At 56.4% G+C, this 17,873-nt stretch overlaps 1 protein-coding gene across 1 annotated transcript in view; it reads left to right on the top strand.

Annotated features, from left to right (window-relative positions):
- EEF1AKMT2 (EEF1A lysine methyltransferase 2) overlaps positions 1–17,873 on the top strand; it is a 70,856-nt gene that overhangs the window by 33,276 nt on the left and 19,707 nt on the right. The window lies entirely within an intron of this gene.

The raw sequence follows: 17,873 nt of genomic DNA, 5'->3' as shown, positions 1-17,873 counted from the left end.
CGCCGGCGGCGACGGCGCGGGGCCCGCGCTCGGAGCGCCCCGCCGCGCACAGTAAGCGACCCCGGGCCGCGCGGCGGCGGTGGCGGCCGAGGGGCCGGTCCCGAGCGGAGGTCCCTGCCGTGTGCGCCGCAGCCGGCGGCTGGAGGGACCCTGCTCTCGCGTGTGCTGGGCTTGCCCTTTTAAGATTTTTAAATTGTTATTCTTTTTTTTTTTTTTTTTTTTTTTTATGTTGCTGGTTTCCTTTTTTCCGCCTTGTCTTCGGGTTGGTTCGGGCGGTTTCTCGGGGTGCTGAGTGTCGTCTCTGGTGCAGGCGTGAGACTTGTCAGAGCGCCGCCGGGGGAACGAGCCAGCCCGGCCCCTGCGGAAAAGTCTGCGCTTCCCCGGGGCGGGTGCGGGGCCGGCTGCGCCCGGGGGTGTGCTCCTCTCCGCGTCTCAAGTTGAGCCCTGGCTGGCGCCAGCGGCGAAGGCGCCGGGACCCGGGACCCGAGCGCCCCTGCTAACCCCGAAGTTCCCGCACCGTTTGCAGACAACTCTTTTGTTCGCGGAAGTTTGGGTCCGCCACCCCCGGGATGCGGACGCCCCGCGGCGGGCTCCGTGGCTGCTGGACCGGCCGGGGCGGTCGCAGTGGGGGGTGAGGGGGCGAGTTCTGCTCCCGGCTGGGGAAGCCCGCGGGGTGGCCGCGGCGGGGGTTTGCGGAGCGGGGGGGGGGGGGGGGGGGGGGGGGGGCGCCGGCGTGGCTTTGCACATGGCGAGAAGGGCCGTCCGGCACGGGCACACTGGTCGAGTCACATTTTTGCCAGTCCTTCATTTGCAAGCCTGTGGGAGTCAGCTTTCCCGCTGGGAGTTTCTCTTGGTGGGGCAGGGACGAAGGAGGCGAGGACACCTAGAATCCGGGGAGGGCCCTCGGTGTGCATTGCCCCAAGGGGACTTCTCGGGCACCCCCAGCTCCCCACCCCCGCCTGCAGACTTGGGGAACAATGCTCGAGGCGCGGGACAGAGCGGCGGAGCACGGGCGAGTCGTGCGAGCTAGCTTGCACGGGTCCTTCGCCCCCGGAAGCCCCCCGAAGCCGGGCTCCCTCCATCTGACCGCCCGGGTTCATTAACACGTACTGTACTTCGTACGATGGTGAACAAAGAACGGCTCTTTGCAGCATTTGATGAATGGGATTCTGCCTCCTATAGGCCACACTCCGAGTCTTCCATACGTTACCGTCTCCGGACTCGGTGGTGTTGGGTGAGTGGCCCCTGCGGAGGGCTGCTTCACGGGCCGGGACCCTGGGGCAGGGCATTGGTGCCGCCGCCGCCGCCGCCTCCGCCGCCGCGCTTGCCTTGCCGGAGCGGGTGCAGATGGAGGCAGGCTGACGGTTGTTCCACAGGAACAAATGTTTGTTGAATTGTTGGATGGCGGAGACAAGGGAGTGTTTTCTATTGACTGCTGCAGGAGTTGGAATGGCATTGTTTATTGGCCTGGGAAGCCAGGCAAGCGTCTTGTGCTGCCTACAACGCATTAGCAGACTTCCAAATGACATACTAGCATATGTGTTCCCAGCACTTCCCACAGGCTGGAAGGGGATCCCTCCTTGCTCCAGATCCTAGACTCCGTTGAAGGATGTCACCTGGTCTGAGGACTTGGGAGGGAATGGAGTTAGTAGACCTGGTGAAACTCACTGTTCGGGACTTGGCCAGGTTTTGGTTTCATTTTAATTTATCCACTTAGCGGTGACTTGTCTCAGTTACAGTTTTGATACTGAATTGCAGATCTGCGGGGTTTTGTTTCCCCGCCCCCAACCCCCATCCCTTAACTGGCGACAGCTAGATAAAAAACCAGAAACAGCTACCTCCCGTTGACAGGCCCCTGTTAGTGGGAGAAGGTTTGTGTTCTAAGTGCAGGACTTGTGGCCCTCGACCCAGGGTCTGCACTTGGCTAGGGTCTGCATGCTGCCAGCGGTCCTGCAGACCCAGGAGCATGCGGCCATCCAGCTCCCAGGGCGCTGTTCCAGTCTAGGAAACTAAGGAGGGGCTTGGGGCAGGTGTGTTTTTTCCCCAAATGCCCCTCTAGAGAAGAAGGTGGTTTTAAGACCGCTTCAGATCATTTTGCCCAAGGACTTCTTATTTTCCCCTGAGAATGTGATGTTGATAACGTGACCCTTTTAACGTTGAAGACCAGTTTTAAATAAAAGTTAGTATTGTCTGCTCTAGAAGTGGACTTGAATTCCTAAGGCTGGCAGCACGAGTGCTCCACGATTGTGATTGATAGTGTTTTCAGTCAGTTTCTCCCTTCTGTTTTCAATTTAGGATATGTCGCACACGTAGTAGTGTTTTGGAAGTTCTTAAAGTTCTTTTAGGAAGACCTTTACGTTAAGATACCTTAGAGGGTTCGTGGTGGCTCTCCTTCGTTGACATCCTACGGGAAGCCCCGTTGTTATTTCTTAAGCTCTTTCTCTCCACACCTGTCACCTCTCTCTGTCCCCCTGTTGATGACTTCACTGTCACCTGGCCTCCATTCCTCCCCCCCCAGTTCTGTGGAAGCCTGATGGGCTGCGTGTCCTTTAAGCGGGTTCAGCGGGCAGGCGCCTGACCAATGGTGGAAGGGTTGGGAAGGGCTAGCCAGCTCTCTTCCCCTGCTGGAGACTGGAGACCAGACACCCCGGTACACTCTGGGAGCTGGCAGCAGGGGACGCCTGGGAGCAGGCTGGTATGTCTTTGCCGTGCTCTTTAAACAGTACGTCCTTCTCACCCACTGCTTGGTGCGGTGGTGGGTCCCGGAGACCGAGAGCCGGACCCACTGGCGGACTGTTCAGCCGATGTTGTGTCCCGGCCGTGCGACTTTTTTTGAATTGCATACTGCACGGAAACTTTTCGTTCTTGCCCTTAAAAAAAAAAAAGACAAAAACAAAACCAAACCTGATATAAGCAAACAGGCAGGTCAGCACCACTGCCGTCATGAGCCCTACCACACACACCTCTCTGATGTGTAATAAAAGAAACCTGCAGGCATAATTTGTTATGTAATATGCTGATAATACAAGTTTCGGTTTTAGATGGAAACCAGATGTGGAGGGGCTCTCTTTAATTGATCCAGCAAGGGGGACACGTTACTAGATGAACTAGCCCTTGCAAAACCCCAAAGATGATTTTTTGTTTGTTTGTTTGTTTTTTGTCTTGAGGGGAGACTCCTAAACCTGGGGCTTTTTTCGAGGCTTTTGCCTCTGAGCTGCTTGCTTCGCTGCAGCTGTCGTTTTTGTCAGACCCTTCCTTTCTTGAAAGAACCAGTTTGTTGCCAACACGAAGCACATGGCCCGTTCTGGCTGGGCTCCGCCAGCTTAACTCTGCTGGGCTCCACACTCCTCCTTGTCTTGTCCAGCTGCTGCCCTGCCCTGCACCCTACGAAACAGGGCCTGGCCGGGGGACTTGAGCGCTGCAAGGAATGTTGACTGGCCTCCCTCAACTGCTCTCTGAAATGTCTGATCATCCAGGGAGAGTCGCTGTTTAAACTTGCCCCGTGAATACACTTTCCAAAATCATTGCCTCTCCTCCTCTGATTAATTTCTGTGTTTGTTTCCTGCCTAACTTTATGAGGGTTCTTTCTACATGGCTGAGTCACCTTTATTATGGCCCAGGGTCGGGGACTGCACTGTAATAGCTGACCCCATTAACAGCAGTTTCATTGCGTGCTGGGATGTGAGCTTTGGAAACAAACCCCCGAGGCTTAGATACACTGATGTGCCCGGAGACTTGCTTAGAAAATTTTTGTTTTAGCGCAGTTTACATTAACATGATTAATGACCGCGCCACTGAAAAGTCTATATTCAAAAGCAATTTACCATTCCCTAGGGTTCTTCTTATGGCGAAGCAATTTTCTTTGCCAAACAACTTTGTTTTAAGGTAATTTCTTCTTTGATGTTTAATCCAAACCTCCTGTGCACACGGTTTTGGATCAAGGCTAGGGCTCCAAAAATTGTGGGTTGTGGTCTGGTGGTGCCTGCCTTAACCTTCCCGAACTCGGGTCGGAGGGCACCGGGATTCTTGATCTAAGAAAGCTCTCTGGGATCCGAAGCAGCAGCAGAGTTCGTGCGGAGCTGGTTCGGACGGACGGGAGGAAATCTTCCAGGGAGAAACTTGGCTTCAGGGTGTCTTGGAGAAGGGAAGTGAGGAGGCTGGAGCTGAGGACAAGATTTCTTTTTTTTTTTCTTCCTTGCATCGACTGGAGATACTTGAGCTTTTTAAAAAAAAACAACAACAAAACAGAGACGTCTTTGCCGCAGCCACCACCACCTTCTCCTTTTCTTCTTCTTCTTTTTTTGTTAAATGTGGGTGATGGAGGGGAGGGGGGAATACTGATGGGTGGGTCTGAAAGCAGCCTTAGGAACCCGAGAAAATAAAAACACATTTGAAGGACTCTGGAAGATTTTGCATTTCAAAGGGTCCACCTTGTAGAATTTCACATCACGTCAGGGGTTATGGAGAAGTGTGACAGGCACCCCCAGCTTCTTTAACGGTTCTCCTCCTCTCCTGCTGCGGGGGGCTGCACGGGAAGCTGTCTTTTGCAAGGGGTGGGGGTGCGGCGGGGGCAGTTTGGCCAGACCGTGCCGGGGATATCTCGGAAAGAAACAACGGTGCCCCTTAGGCATCTGTAGTTCCTGGGGGCACTTTTTCCATGGGGGCCACTCTCAGGAAGTGAAAGCAAATTCTGTCGCTAAAGAGCCCATTTGACCCCAGAATGGGGGCGGGAGGGGGGCAGGCCAACTCCTGACTGCTCTCGCTCTTTTCCTTAGGCTCGTGGAACAAAGAAACAGATTCTCCTCCTGCACTCGTGTAATATGGTTCCCTAGTTCCCAGGATTCCGGACCATGAAAAGTTGGGCGCAGCAGGCTTCAGCCGAAATGGGTGTGGATTGTTCCAAGAATAATAGCGGTGCCCACTGGGTATTGAAGGCCTACCCTGGGCCAGAGGCGTTGCATACGCTCTCCAGTTTTCAAAGCATTCCTGCAGTCACAGCTGAAGGAATTGAGGCTCAGAGAGGCCAAGTAACTGGCCGGAGGCCGCACAGCTTCTGGGCCGGAGAGGGTCGTAGTTCTGTCGGGGTCTGTGTCTCTTCAGAGCCTGGTTGTTTTCCACAAGCATGCTGTTGGTTGGTGCCTTCCTAAGATAGAGGCATCAGTTCTGTTTTATCTCAAAGCATAAATTTTGCTTAGTCTTGTTAACACCACAGGGAAACTCAGCAATTCTGACCCCCCCTCTTTGCCGTGCCCCTCCTTTTCCTACAGCTTTTAAAAAAATTGTAAAGGGGTGGGGGGGCTTGGATTCTAGTTCTATCACAGGACCAATGGCAGTGCCTCAGTTGGGAAGATTGAAATATTTTGCTTCATCCTTACGAAAGACAGATTCACAAGAAAATGTAATTATTCCCAGTGACCTTCTAGGGGAAATGGGAAATAAATCTGTCAGCCCAGAAGAGGTATCACCATCTATTCGGATTCTGTTTCCTATTCAAAGAGATTGTTTAAAAGGGATTTCGGCATTTTTTTTTTTTTTTTCTCTGCGTTTGTAATTCAGCTCTCTCAAAGTAAACGATTTTGTGGTGCTTGCCACCCCAGATTTGTATAATATCACGTTTTGTTTACATGCCTAAAGTAAGCAAATAACTGAACCCAATTGTGCGGCCTTCAGTGTGTGGGAACTTGGTACATCCCAGCCAGGGCTGGGCAGAGGCCCTGTGTTCTGTCTCAGACACATGGCTCGTCACAGGTTGATCCTGGGTTGGGGGCCGGGGGATGGTGTGAGCATCCTGTCTCCAGCAAGACCTGCCTGGCTGGATCTGCTGCCCTAAAAAGTTTGTGGGAAATGGCCGGGGCCTCTGTGCAGAGTTTCTAGACTCTAGAGCCGTCAACCTCCACCTTAGCTGCACATTAGAATCACCTGGAGAGCGATTTACGAAAGAAAAAAAAATCCCAGTGCCCACGCTGTATCCAGGACCAGTCACATCAGAATCTTGGAGAGAAGGCTCAACCTCGGTGTTAAAACAAATTTTGTTTTAGTGTTTATTTTTGAGAGAGAGAGAGTGGGAGACAGAGCACGAGTGGGGGAGGAGCAGAGAGACAGGGAGGGAGACACAGAATCTGAAGCAGGCTCCAGGCTCTGAGCCCTCAGCACAGAGCCCGATGCGGGGCTCGAACCCACAGACTGTGCGATCGTGACCTGCGCTGACGTTGGACGCTTAACCGACTGAGCCACCCAGGTGCCCTCCACGTTGGTGTCTTTGAAACTTGTGAGTTGATCCTGTTGTGCAATCCGAAGGAGGGATGTGGGCTGGGATAGACCCCACGCTTCCCTCAGGGACCTTCCTCTTCGGGAGTGGAATAAACCTACTGGAATTTTCTGTTGCTGCCATATCTCAGTGAAGGAGGATCTGAAAGGTACCCATGTCTGGGCGAAGCGCCTGCTGTAGACATCATCGGGTTAGTTCCCATTTCTGTTGGGCCAAGTCTTGGGCGTGCCTCCCCGCGAGCGGGATTCAGCCACAACCCCTCTGAGCTGCCTTCTTTGTGGAAGGAAGAGGGCAGGTTGTGTTCAGCTGGCTGCCTCGGACCAGTTCTCAGGCGGGCCCTGCCTCCCCGCCATCTTTGCTGGTCTTTTCAGCTTCTTGTCCCTTCTGCAGCTTTGACACATGGTGTCCCTCCGGGGCATAGGGGAGGGAAGGCGCAGTTTGGGTCCCGTGTGCCTCGTGGTTGATTCTCGATGAGGAGCTGGTCCTTTCCACCTGCGTTGGCCGCGACTGTCACGCTCTCCGGCCGCCTGGTTGCACCTGACTGCTCAGAACCTGTCCTCTTGCAGGCATACTTGGAATTAGGTGTCGTAGAATTACGTCTAGAGTGACCAGGGGCTGAAGAGAGCACGGACTTCTCTCACCTGCTTGTTACCTTACGGAGGAGAAATCCAGCCCCCCCCCCCCCCCAACAGGTGCGGTGACTTTCCCCAGGTCACGCGGCTGGCGCACAGAGGAACGGGAACCTTTGGCTTCTGGGTCCCCTGCTCCAGGGCTGTGTTCTCTGCTGAGAGACTTTGAAGCACAGCCTTGCTTGCGGGATGGCGTGCTGTATGTAGCACAGACCGGCAGACAGAGGAGTCCTGGTTCAGAGTTCAGGCCAGTGAAACAGGCCATCCGTGGCCCGTGGCCCACTTCAACAGTCCGTCCCATTTGTAATTTCCTTCCCTGGTGCCTACTCAGCAGGGATCCCTTAGGTTGCTCAAAGGGTAGGCTCGGTATATAAACCCCTAGCGGGGGAAACGGACTCCCGACGGAAAAGTCCTAAAACCTTGAACTTGATGAAAAGGGTTTTGGTTGCTTTGGCCAAGGTTTGTCCACCTTCTCTTCTGGGCCCTGGTAATGGTGGTAAATAAGGGCCCTTTCTCCCGTGCTAGGAGCTGGGTTTGGGCCTAATGAGGTGGGAAGAGGGAGCCCGTGACGCTTGCGTTCACGTAGTCGGCGCTGACCGGGCACGTGCTGAGCGTCCCGAGGGGGCGCTGGGCACTCCACTTCATGAGTTTATTTGATCCCCCGGGCAGCCTGCGGCTGAGGGGCTTGCTCTGTCCCTTGCTGGAGACACTATCCCCCCCGGAGCCAGAGGGGCAGTGGGATCTCAGCTCATCCTGGCTGGCTCCAGTCCCGCATTCTCGCCACCATGCCGCGTTCGCTCTTCGTCCAGCGCCTGCCTCGGTGGAAAGGCGGTGCGGTCCCTGCCGTAAGCCGGGCGCGTCGTGCTGGGGGCTGTTCCCCGGCCGTTACTGCCTGGGTGCTGTGCTGCTACTTTCAGGAGGGGCTCGGGTGGCCCAGGGGCTCCTTTCTGGACAGCAGGGCCCGGCCGGGGCCTCTCTGCATCCCGGTGGTTCCGGCAGTGCCCTGGATAGAGGAGGTGGCTTCGTGTGGGTCCAGTGCTCCTGCTTGGGGAGGCCACCCTCCTCCCAGCGGCCCTCTGGCTGAAGTGCCCTGACGGACAAGGCCCAGCTGGGAGAGGCCTCGGCCGCGCCTGGAATTCCCCTCGCTCTGGCATTCACGTTGGCCGGGGGCCTGGGAGCGGAGGGAGGTGCCATCTGCCGGCTGGGAGCAGCCTGTCTGCATGCTTGGAGGTGGAAGGACCGAGTCCTCCATAGCCGGCCACCTCCACGCTCTGGGTGAGGAGAAGGGGTCGTGTCCGGGGGTGGGGGGCAGGGGGGGCGTGTCTGTGGTTCTGAGGCTCCAGAGAGGGTGTGGGATGTGGGGGCCCCCGTGGTATAGTCCGGGGGGGGGGGCCACCCTCCTGCGAAGGCTCCTTGCTCGCTGGACTGGTTTGCGATGTGACCCTCTGGGCCCGGATTTCTCATCTTGCTGGCCCTGCCTCCCAGCCTTTTAAGGAGCCGTTAAGAGCCTGTCTGAGAAGCCCCCTCGAAGGGCGTGGTGCCGCGTGGAGGGACACAAGGTAGCAGATGCATATCGGCCCACAGGGCACAAGTTCTTCCAGGCAGAGTCCGGGGCAGGCCGCCTTGCAGCCGGGGACGGACCGCAGAGGAGCTTCGGGCAGAGCGAGGGCGGCACCCAGGTCTGTGTCACTTGGGGCGAGGGCAGCGCTGCGCTCTGGAATCGGTGCCGGGGTTCAGATCCCACGTCTGCCCTTTGTTGACCATCTGCCCTTGGGCCCGTGACTGTGTCTCCCAGCCTGGGTTCCCTCATCTGGACGATGGCCATGCCGACAGCACCCGACCTGCGGGTGGGGGACGCTGAGTGAGACCATGGGTGGAGACCCGTAGAGCCCAGCACGTGTTAGTGAGCATCCTGTGCGGCCTGTGGCGGGCGCGTGCTGTTGGGAGGACAGGTGGAGGGCTGGGAGGGCAAGGGGAAGACAAGGACAGTTGTCCTCATGGTCTCAGTGGGTGACAGGACGAAGCACAGAGCTGAGCTCGGCTGGAGGGCCCAGATGGGGGTGGGTAGAGGCTTTCGTCACCCAGCATTCTCCATTCTTGAGGCATCTTGGGAGTTTTTCAGGAGGAAGGGTTGAAGGCATGTGTTATAATTTAGTCTGCAGTGTGTTTCTTAACAAGAGTTAAGACTGGTGAAATCTCTTAAGCTTTCTCTTTAGGAAACAAAATCTCTGTTTACCAAAAGTGACCGACTTTGGTCCTAAACGTGGAAAAGTAAGTTGGCGTAAGCGTTGCAGTGCGGCCTCAGGACCGGGGCTGTGTTCTCGCCAGCCTCTGAGTGTGAGGGTGCCCCTTGCAGGCCTCCAGGGTTGCTCACCTCTGGACTGAGTGGGAGGCGCCTTTACCCCCTTCTTAGATCCACTCTGGATTCTTTGCAGCTGATGTCGTTATTTGGTCTTGTCCCCTCTTTCACGTCCACAAGCTGCCTTCACAGCTGCATGCAGCATGGTGCAGGGCATAGTGTCACTGCTGGGGGTGTTCGCCCCCCAGCGGGGCCGCCTCTTGCTGACCCCTGGCGTGTGATTCCAGTTGACTCTGGACCCCTGCGCCGCCTGAACACGACCGGCCATCCCTCCAGGAGCGAGAGCTCATCTAAGCTCGTCCCAAGTTTTTGAACCAAGCCCTTGACCCAGCTGACAGAGAGAACAGCCTTTACCCTCTTCAGTGGTCACTGGGCTTCTCTTGGCGCAAGCCGATGATTCCCGACGGTCTCCGCCCACGTGTCTTCTGAGCATTACACCTCGTCAGCCCCAGCCTGGCATCCTGCGGGGTGAACAGGGTGGACCGTCTTGGCATGTGAGATTGCCTACTGGACTTTGGGCAGCTTTGAGGGAGACCCCGTTGTACTGGAGTGGGAAGGCTTGGTATTATTTACGGGGTTCTGGGCAGGGGCCCTGACTCCAAGGGGCAGCAGCCCCTTCCCCTCAGAGGCCGGCATAGGTAGTTGGGGCTGGCCTTGGAGAGCCCCCTGCAGAGGACCCACCAAAGTGACTGGGCTCAGCTGGCCTTGACACAGACCCTCTTCTTGGCATCATGGAGCTTTGTGACTGTGGGGCTCTGTGTGAGGGAGGTAATAACTAAGGCCTCTGGTCTTGGTGGATGCGACAGAACTCGTTTCCTCACCCTCTTTGCCCCTTCAGATGTGTCATTGTTCCTGCCGTGACCACAGGACTCTCTGCCATCCTGGTGGTCCCCCAGGCACAACGCAGTCAGTCAGTATTTAGTAAACGCCCACTGTGTGTGTCAGGCCCTGAAGAATTCAGAGATGAGTAAAGCGTGTTCCTGTTTTTGCAGAGCTCACGGGCTTGTGTAACGGACAGTGAGACGGCAGTTGTTGTTTTTAATTATTTTATTTTTAGTAATCTCTACCCTCAACGTGAGGCTTGAACTCACGACCCTGAGATCAAGAGTCACAAGCTCTTCTGACTCGGACAGCCGGGCGCCCCCACAGACAGCAGTTGTTTTGATTGAGCTCCTACTACGTGCCGGACAGAGGGTACTAAGTGTGATGGAGATGTGTGTGCACAGGGCACCGGGGAACCACAGTTCCGTGGGAGTCACAGGAAAGTCATTTAAACCAAGCCAAGGGGAGGAGGGTAGAAAGGCTCCCTGGGTCTTGAAGAATGAGCAGGAGTTGAGACAGGTGAAGGATGGGGGACAGGAGATGTTCCAGAGCAGGGAGAGGTGAGTGTGGAGGCATGGAAGCATGATGCCGACCGTGGGGCCCTTGGGGGGAACGGCAGGTGGTGGACAGTCACCCGGACCTGGGCGCCTGGGTGAGAAGAACTTGTTGGCTTAAACTGGTCAAGGTCAGGATGGCAGCAGGTGCAAAGCAAAGGAGTCCCGCCTTTATCTCGAGGGCTGGGAGCAGGGAGCCATATATCGATGCTGTACTTCTGGAGGCTCAGCGTTTGGGGGCGCAGGTTGGGTTGGAGCAGACAACTGGGAGCCGGCTGACTGAGCTGCGAGAGGGATGTTGAACCAGGGCGGGCGAAGGCCAGAGGGCATAGCTGTTGGTCGGTCACCACCTGGAAAGGGGAGAACAGCCTTCAACAGTCCTCACTTGGGGCCGCCTTCCAGGGAGACTGCCCTGGGGCCTAGTCCTTTTGACCTTGGAGTGACCTCCTTGGAGGGCACAAGATGAGCCCCCGATACGTGGAACTTTCATCAAGTGCCTTCTTGATGGCCAGAGGGATGTGGGCTTTGTTCAGTTTTAGTGTGAGCTCTCGCTTTCAGCGGGGACCCTTGAGATTCCCAAGAACTTCCAACGTGTCTTGCCTGTGCCTGCACTGGAACTAAAGAAATCAAAACGGACAAAAGCCTTTGGCGTTGGCGGAGTTGAAAACATCCGATTCAGTGTAAAACTATCTTTGTCCGCCCCCCCCACCCCCCACCTTGATGGAAACAAGTAACCATGTCGGTGCGATTTGAAAAAGGAGCTTCAGTGCCCTTTGGGCTCTGTCATGGCATGTGCTCTCCGGTGTTGTCCAGGGTGGGGGAGTTGCTGACACAAACACGCGAGAATGTTCTGCCTGGGTCACCTGACTTCTGGCGCCTGGTGCTCCTGTGGCCTCCACACCCTCAGATGCCAGCCTGGATTCCAGGCCCCGTTGACTGTGCGGCACGTGACTCAGACCCAGAGGAGGAGAATTAAGGAAAATAATGAGCCGGCGAGGGCAGGCAGGCCAGCAGCCCATCTCGGCTTTTGGGGTGTCTCTTCTAAGCCCCGTAGGGTTTTTGCTCATCAGCGTTCAGTCCTGAGAAGAGAAGTTAGCTTTAAATAAACCTTAATTTTGGCAGCAAACCTCCCTGTTCTTCTTCTCGTGCCCGGGGAGGTTAGCAGACACCCGCACCTATTAGAAAGAAAAGTAGACGAGAGGTCGGGCCCGGCCGAGGCCAAGTAGGCCGCAAGGTGACCTGTGACCTGGAGCAGAAGAGCCACGTGCTGGGAATAGGGGTCCCGCCTGGTGGGTCCAACTCCCCGGCTGCCGAGGGGGCGATGGTCTGCCGGTGAACGGTTTCTGACTTGCCTTAAAAGCCAGTCTGTTTTCCAAACTTGTGTGAGGTTCAGGCACGTCCCCGAGCATTACAGAAAAGACTCCCAGGGCATTGGTGCTCTGAGACGCAGCCCAGGGCCCCAGCGACCACGGTGCCACGTCAGAGCACGGTCGGCCTCCTGGCTGCTCCACGGGTGCCTGAGCGGTGACTGAGGCTGCAGGTGTCCTGCTGGGCTTTGAACCCACGTGAAGATGCCTGGGCCAGCCCTTCCCCTGCACCTGTGAGAGAATGACCTAGCAAGCTGCTTCTGTCTTTTTCTGGGTGATCTGTGGGGCCTCAGGGAGACCCGGTGACGCCCCTCATGGAAGGCAGTGAGTGGCACGGCTGGGCTTTGGGTGCTCCTGGGGGGGGCACTAGGGCCTAATTTCCAGCTCCTAGCTGTGGCAGAAGGAGAGAGCTGGGGGCCCAGGGGCTTGAACCCCCATCAGGTTGGGCCCATTGCTCATTTGGCCTCTGCCCAGGTTTCGGCCCAACCACCAGTGTGGGGGTCGCGGCCGGTGGTGTCTTAGGGCCCCGGAGGAGAAGACCGTGATCCCGAGTGCCCTCTGCTTGGGAATGACCCTGGCGCACCCCACTAAGGAGATGGGGGAGAAGACGTCAGGGGCGGGGCTTCATCCCGAAGGCAGGAGGAAGGGTATGTCGCTGCGTTCACGTGGACCTCCTGCAGCCCCGCAAGGAAGCGCAGAAGGGCGTCTCTTTGTGGCCCCGTCAGCAGAGCTGGGGGAGTGTCTTGCCATTTTGGAGAACTCGTAGGGAGGCAGCGCTGTGAAGGGCGACAGGGATTGTCGCGTGTGGCACCCGGAGCCCCACTCCGCCCCAGCGCACAGTACAGAGGGGCCACCCTGGGAGCGCATCTTGTGGGGTGCCAGTGATCGGCAGCCTTAGGTGAGGGGTCCCTGGTCGCTAGAGGTGACCAGGGCTCCAGAGTGGTGGACAGGACAGGAACCAGGTGAGAACAGCATCTGAAAGCCCTTAAGCAATTGCCTACTTTGTTTTTTCTTGAGGATTTCCTTCAGAGAGGAGTGAGCCTCTTACCGTGCAGGCCGGTACCCAGGAGCCCAGGCAGGCTGATGCTAGAAAAGCCTCCGCGGAGGAGAGACGAGGGCACGGAATAAGGATATGGGAGCCCTGGGTTCTAGTCCTGCCGTTTTATTGCACTTGACTTGGAACCAGCCACTTAACTTCCCTGTGGACTGGGACTAGCTGTGTCTATTTCACAGGGTGGGGAGGGATACATAGGAGGCTGACGTCAGAGCCCCCAGTTCGTATCCGGCTTCTCTTCACCTCGCGAGTACTTTTTTTTTTGTTTTTTACTTTTATTTTAAATGTTTATTTCTCAGAGAGAGACAGAGAGACCAGAGCATGAGTGGGGGAGGGGCAGTGAGAGAGCGAGGGAGACCCAGAATCGGAAGCAGGCTCCAGGCTCCGAGCTGGCGGCACAGAGCCCGACGCGGGGCTCGAACTCGTGAGCTGCAAGATTACGACCTGAGCCGAAGTCGGACGCCCAGCCGACGGAGCCACCCAGGCGCCCCTCGCAAGTCCTTTTCGAACGCCCCCTCCTTGCAGGCATCGTGCTAAGCGCGTTACGGGCACCTCACTTGGTCCTCACGTCCAACGTCAGAAGTGGGCGCCATGATGGTTCCCTCTTTATAGACGAAGAAATCGAGGTTTCACCAGGTACAGATGCCCACGTTCATTCTGCTGGTGGGCAGTAGCCCTGGGGTTTGAACGCCCGGCTCTCTAATCTTTATTAGAGGTTGGCAAACTAAGCCCACGGGCCACATCTGGCCTGCTGCCTGCTCTTGTAAGTAAAATTTGACTGGCACACAGCCATGCCCGTTTGTGTTTGCAGTGTCGATGGCTGCCTTCACGCTCCGACAGCAGAGTTGGGTGGTGGCGACAGAGACCATACGGTCTACAAAGGCTTAAGTATTTACTACCTGCCTTTTACGGGAACAGCGGGCTGGCTCTTCTCTGTATGGATGCTGTATACCCTGTCCTCTTAGTAGCCAGTAGCCACATACAGATGTTTCAATGTTTTTCGGCTTCGTTGCGGTATAATTGACAAAATCATACGGTTATTGAGATTCATTGAGCCTCAGTGGAACGAAAAACTCAGAACTTCAGCCACACTGGCCACACGTCAAGTGCTCAGAGGCTGCGTGCACCTGTTTAGAGTCCTATTGGACAGGGCAGGTATGAACCACTGCCACCATCACAGAAAATTCCGTCGGAGGGACGTGCGCCGCACCGTTCCCTGGTGTGCGGAAAAGCCAAACCTGAGAGAATCAAAGGTGTAGAGGAGGCGTCCCAGGGAGAGAAAGAACCCCTGGCCTTTCCTGGCCCCCAAAACGCGGAATTGAAAGTGAGTTCGCAGACTCAGACGTGGTAGAGAAGTGTGTGATACGGACGGAGGGAACCTGGGTTCAGAAGAAGCTGTCCCCCCACCCCCCAGACTGCTGTCTGACCACGGGCAAGCCGCCCAGACTGCCCAGGCCACAGAGCCTGAGCATCAGTGACCAGCTGCTGTCTGAGGATCCCCCTCAGCCCTGCCCCTCTCTAGCCTGTGACCCCAGCTCCTTTCTCCACTCCCTGGCTCACCTGGGCTGGTGGCCTCATCCGCTCTTGGGTGCCTGGCCCGTCCCTGTCTCCGTCACCCACCCACCCCTGCCCCCACCACACTGAGATGGAATGGCCATGTTTTCCACGGACACAGATAAGGAGCCACTTTGCGCATTCACAATGGCGTCCCGTGCAGCTCGAGGAAGGAAGAGGCGTCCCGGCTCCCTCAGCTAGCTGGTGGCATGCGGCTTTCTCCTTAAAATGCAGTTAGCGGCCACACCGAGGCAGTTGGTTGACTGATGTGGAGCGAGGCTGAACCGTAGCCCTTGGCCTGCTTGGTGCCGACAGTCTCTGAGTAAGAATCTCTTCAGGAGCTAATTCGGGGCCAGAGGCCTTTTGAGACGGGAAAGCAAATATGGGGAACATGGGTTTCCAGCTCATTGGACTCAGTCATAACGTATCCGTGCCAGGGCCCCCTCCCTCGCCTTCGTGCACGCCACCGGACTCTTGGGTGTAGAGGAGAGCTGTGTGCTGGTTTCCTGCTGGGCTGCCCCGGGTCCAAGGATGACTGCTCTGGGGTTTCTAATGCTGTGTGTTGTCGGGCGTCTGGTCCTCTCCTGGGAGCAGCTGGGGGTGTCGGTGTATGAGTCTGCACGAGTCTCCCCAGCTTGCACGGTGCCCGCTCCCTTCGTAGCCAGAATGGAAACTGATAAAATGCAAGAATAAGATACAGGGAAGAGCTTTCTGAAGCTTGGGCAAGTGTGAAGAAAGGGGAAAAACAGACCAGCCTGGTGGATTTAGCTGTGGAGTAGGTGCACGACCAAAGCAGTCGGTAAGGAGGAAGTTGGGGTTAAGAGAATGCACACAGAGAGGTTTTGTCTCTTGCTTTAAAAAGGAAAAGAATAGCCCCGGAAGGCCAGGCTTGACTGCATGCCCGCCTCTGACACTGCTTGCCTGTAGCCAGCCACTCCCCAGATGGTCTCCTGCGCCTTCCTTCCGTAGCCAGCGGAGGGCTGAGAGCACCGCGGGTTGGGCTGGGCCCAGAATTGCTCACTGCCCTCCCAACACCCACAAGTGGGGGGGAGGGGGGAGATCTTACATGTGTGCAAAAAAAAAAAAATGCTGTTGCAAGTCAGTTTACGGTGGTTTTTCTACTTAGGGGGTTAGTTAGTTTTTGTTGAGCACCTACTATGTGCCAAGCACTGTGTGTACGTTCTCCTCTGATTGTCCCACATCAGCTGTTGGTAATTAGCCCCTCTCTACAGGAAAGGAGCTGAGCTCCAGCCATATCCTTGAGAGCGTGGGTCCTGACCCCGGTTCGTCTTTTCCAGAGTCTGTGTCCTCAACAGCCGGTGTTATCCTCAGTCATGGACTGTGCTGCCATTTGAAAGAAATCTCTTGCTCCTCTGGCTGAGGCTCCGCAGTCAACATTTTTATCAGGGCCTGTAGGCGGACAAATAGGTTGCTCTGTGGGTTGACATTTAAGAAAACCCACTTCATCGAGCTTTCCCTTTTAATGTGTTGTTATGGTACAAGAAGTCTTCATTTGTCCCGGGCTATTTTGAAATAAAAGGCAGGAAACCCCCCTCTCATTTCTATATCTTGCGCAGAAGTCATCAAAACAGAATCCTGTGTTCTGTGCAGGACTTGTGATTGCGGAAGCAGCTGTTCTGTTCACGGTGACCCGGCCGAAGCCAGCCATCTGTAGGCGTCAGGGATCCAGAATCGTCTGTTCCATCTGCTGGGCGTACTCGCGTTTGTTTAAAGTATTTGGCATGGAATCTCTTTCGTTCCCCACGTTGTGAGAGAGCCCGGAAGGGAGCCCTTCTCCTGAGGGCAGGGGCAGGCTCCAGGCCCTTCTCTGCTCCCAGCGAAGCCGCAGCTCGCCCTGTAGAATGGATGCCAGGCAGGGACACAACCCAGGTCGGGCACCTCCCCAAGTGGGAGGGCACTGTTGGGGATTGGGAGTTTCGTGGCACTACTCTGATGTGCTCAGGAGTTCAGACAGTCTGTGCTTTCTGGTCATTTTTTGGGCCTTCAGCTGACTCAGAGTGAGCCAGGAGTGACGTAGATGGGCGTGCACGACGGTGGGGCACTGAGGCCCGGCCAGGCCGCTCGGCTCTGCGGACCGAGATGAGATGACCATACAGGTGGTTTCTGTCCGAGCAGTCAGCATCTGCTAGGCCACAGTCTGCACCCTTGTGGTCTGGGGGCCTGATGTGGGCCTCAGGCATGATTTGTTTGGCCCCCATGATGCCTTTTTTTTTTTTTTTTTTTTAAGTTTATTTATTTTGAGAGAGACAGACGCGGTGGGGGAGGGGCAGACAGAGAGGGAGAGAGACTCCCAAGCAGGCTCCCCATCGTCAGCACAGAGCCTCATGCGGGGCTCAGACTCACGAAACCGGGAGATCATGACCTGAGTTGAAACCAAGAGTCAGACGCCCAACTGACTGAGCCACCCAGGTGCCCCAGGCCCCCATGATGGTTTATGAATTTTTGCATTTCTTGACAGCATTTCAAAGCTGGGACTGTACAAAGAAGTCTGGCTTTTCAGCCCTTCCTGACAAGTCAGGAGATTAGTGATGTCACCCCGGGCCCTCTTTCCTGCACACCTGCACAGTGCTAGCCACAGCCGCGGCCGCGGCCGCGGCCGTCAGAGTGGCTGTCTGCTCCCCGGGACACGCCCTCTGCGCACCGGCCGGTTCCCACCTGGCACTCTTCACCCATGTATGTTCCCTGCTTGGCCCTGGAAGGCACTTGAGCGTGAGACCCCTGGAGTCGACCAGACATTCTGAGGACAGGTTGAGGTTTTCCGGCTCTCCGGGTCACTTGGTGCAGGGTGAGCAGCGGTGAATGGCCCTGAGCAGTGCTCGGGGTCCTCGCCATGATGCCGTTAGGTGTTCCGCCCGCAGGTGAACCGACAGATGAGCCGGCACGGAGCCCAGGGAACCTGCTGCCTTCCTCTCAGTGGAGCACTCACCCCGCTGGGAGGACGGCCCCACAAACAGGGCTCTCCCGCCCAGCGTCCACTCCAGGGTGCCCTGCGATGCCCAGCGACCCGGGGATCCTTTTTCTTTTCTTTTTTTTTTTTTTTTAATTTTTTTAACGTTTATTTATTTTTGAGACAGAGAGAGACAGAGCATGAACGGGAGGGTCAGAGAGAGAGGGAGACACAGCATCTGAAACAGGCTCCAGGCTCTGAGCGGTCAGCACAGAGCCCAACGCGGGGCTCGAACTCACGGACCGCGAGATCGTGACCTGAGCCGAAGTCGGCCGCTTAACCGACTGAGCCACCCAGG

Source organism: Panthera uncia, chromosome D2, assembly GCF_023721935.1.
Source record: "Panthera uncia isolate 11264 chromosome D2, Puncia_PCG_1.0, whole genome shotgun sequence".
Taxonomy (NCBI): domain Eukaryota; kingdom Metazoa; phylum Chordata; class Mammalia; order Carnivora; family Felidae; genus Panthera; species Panthera uncia.
This window is presented reverse-complemented; position numbering and strand designations above follow the sequence as displayed.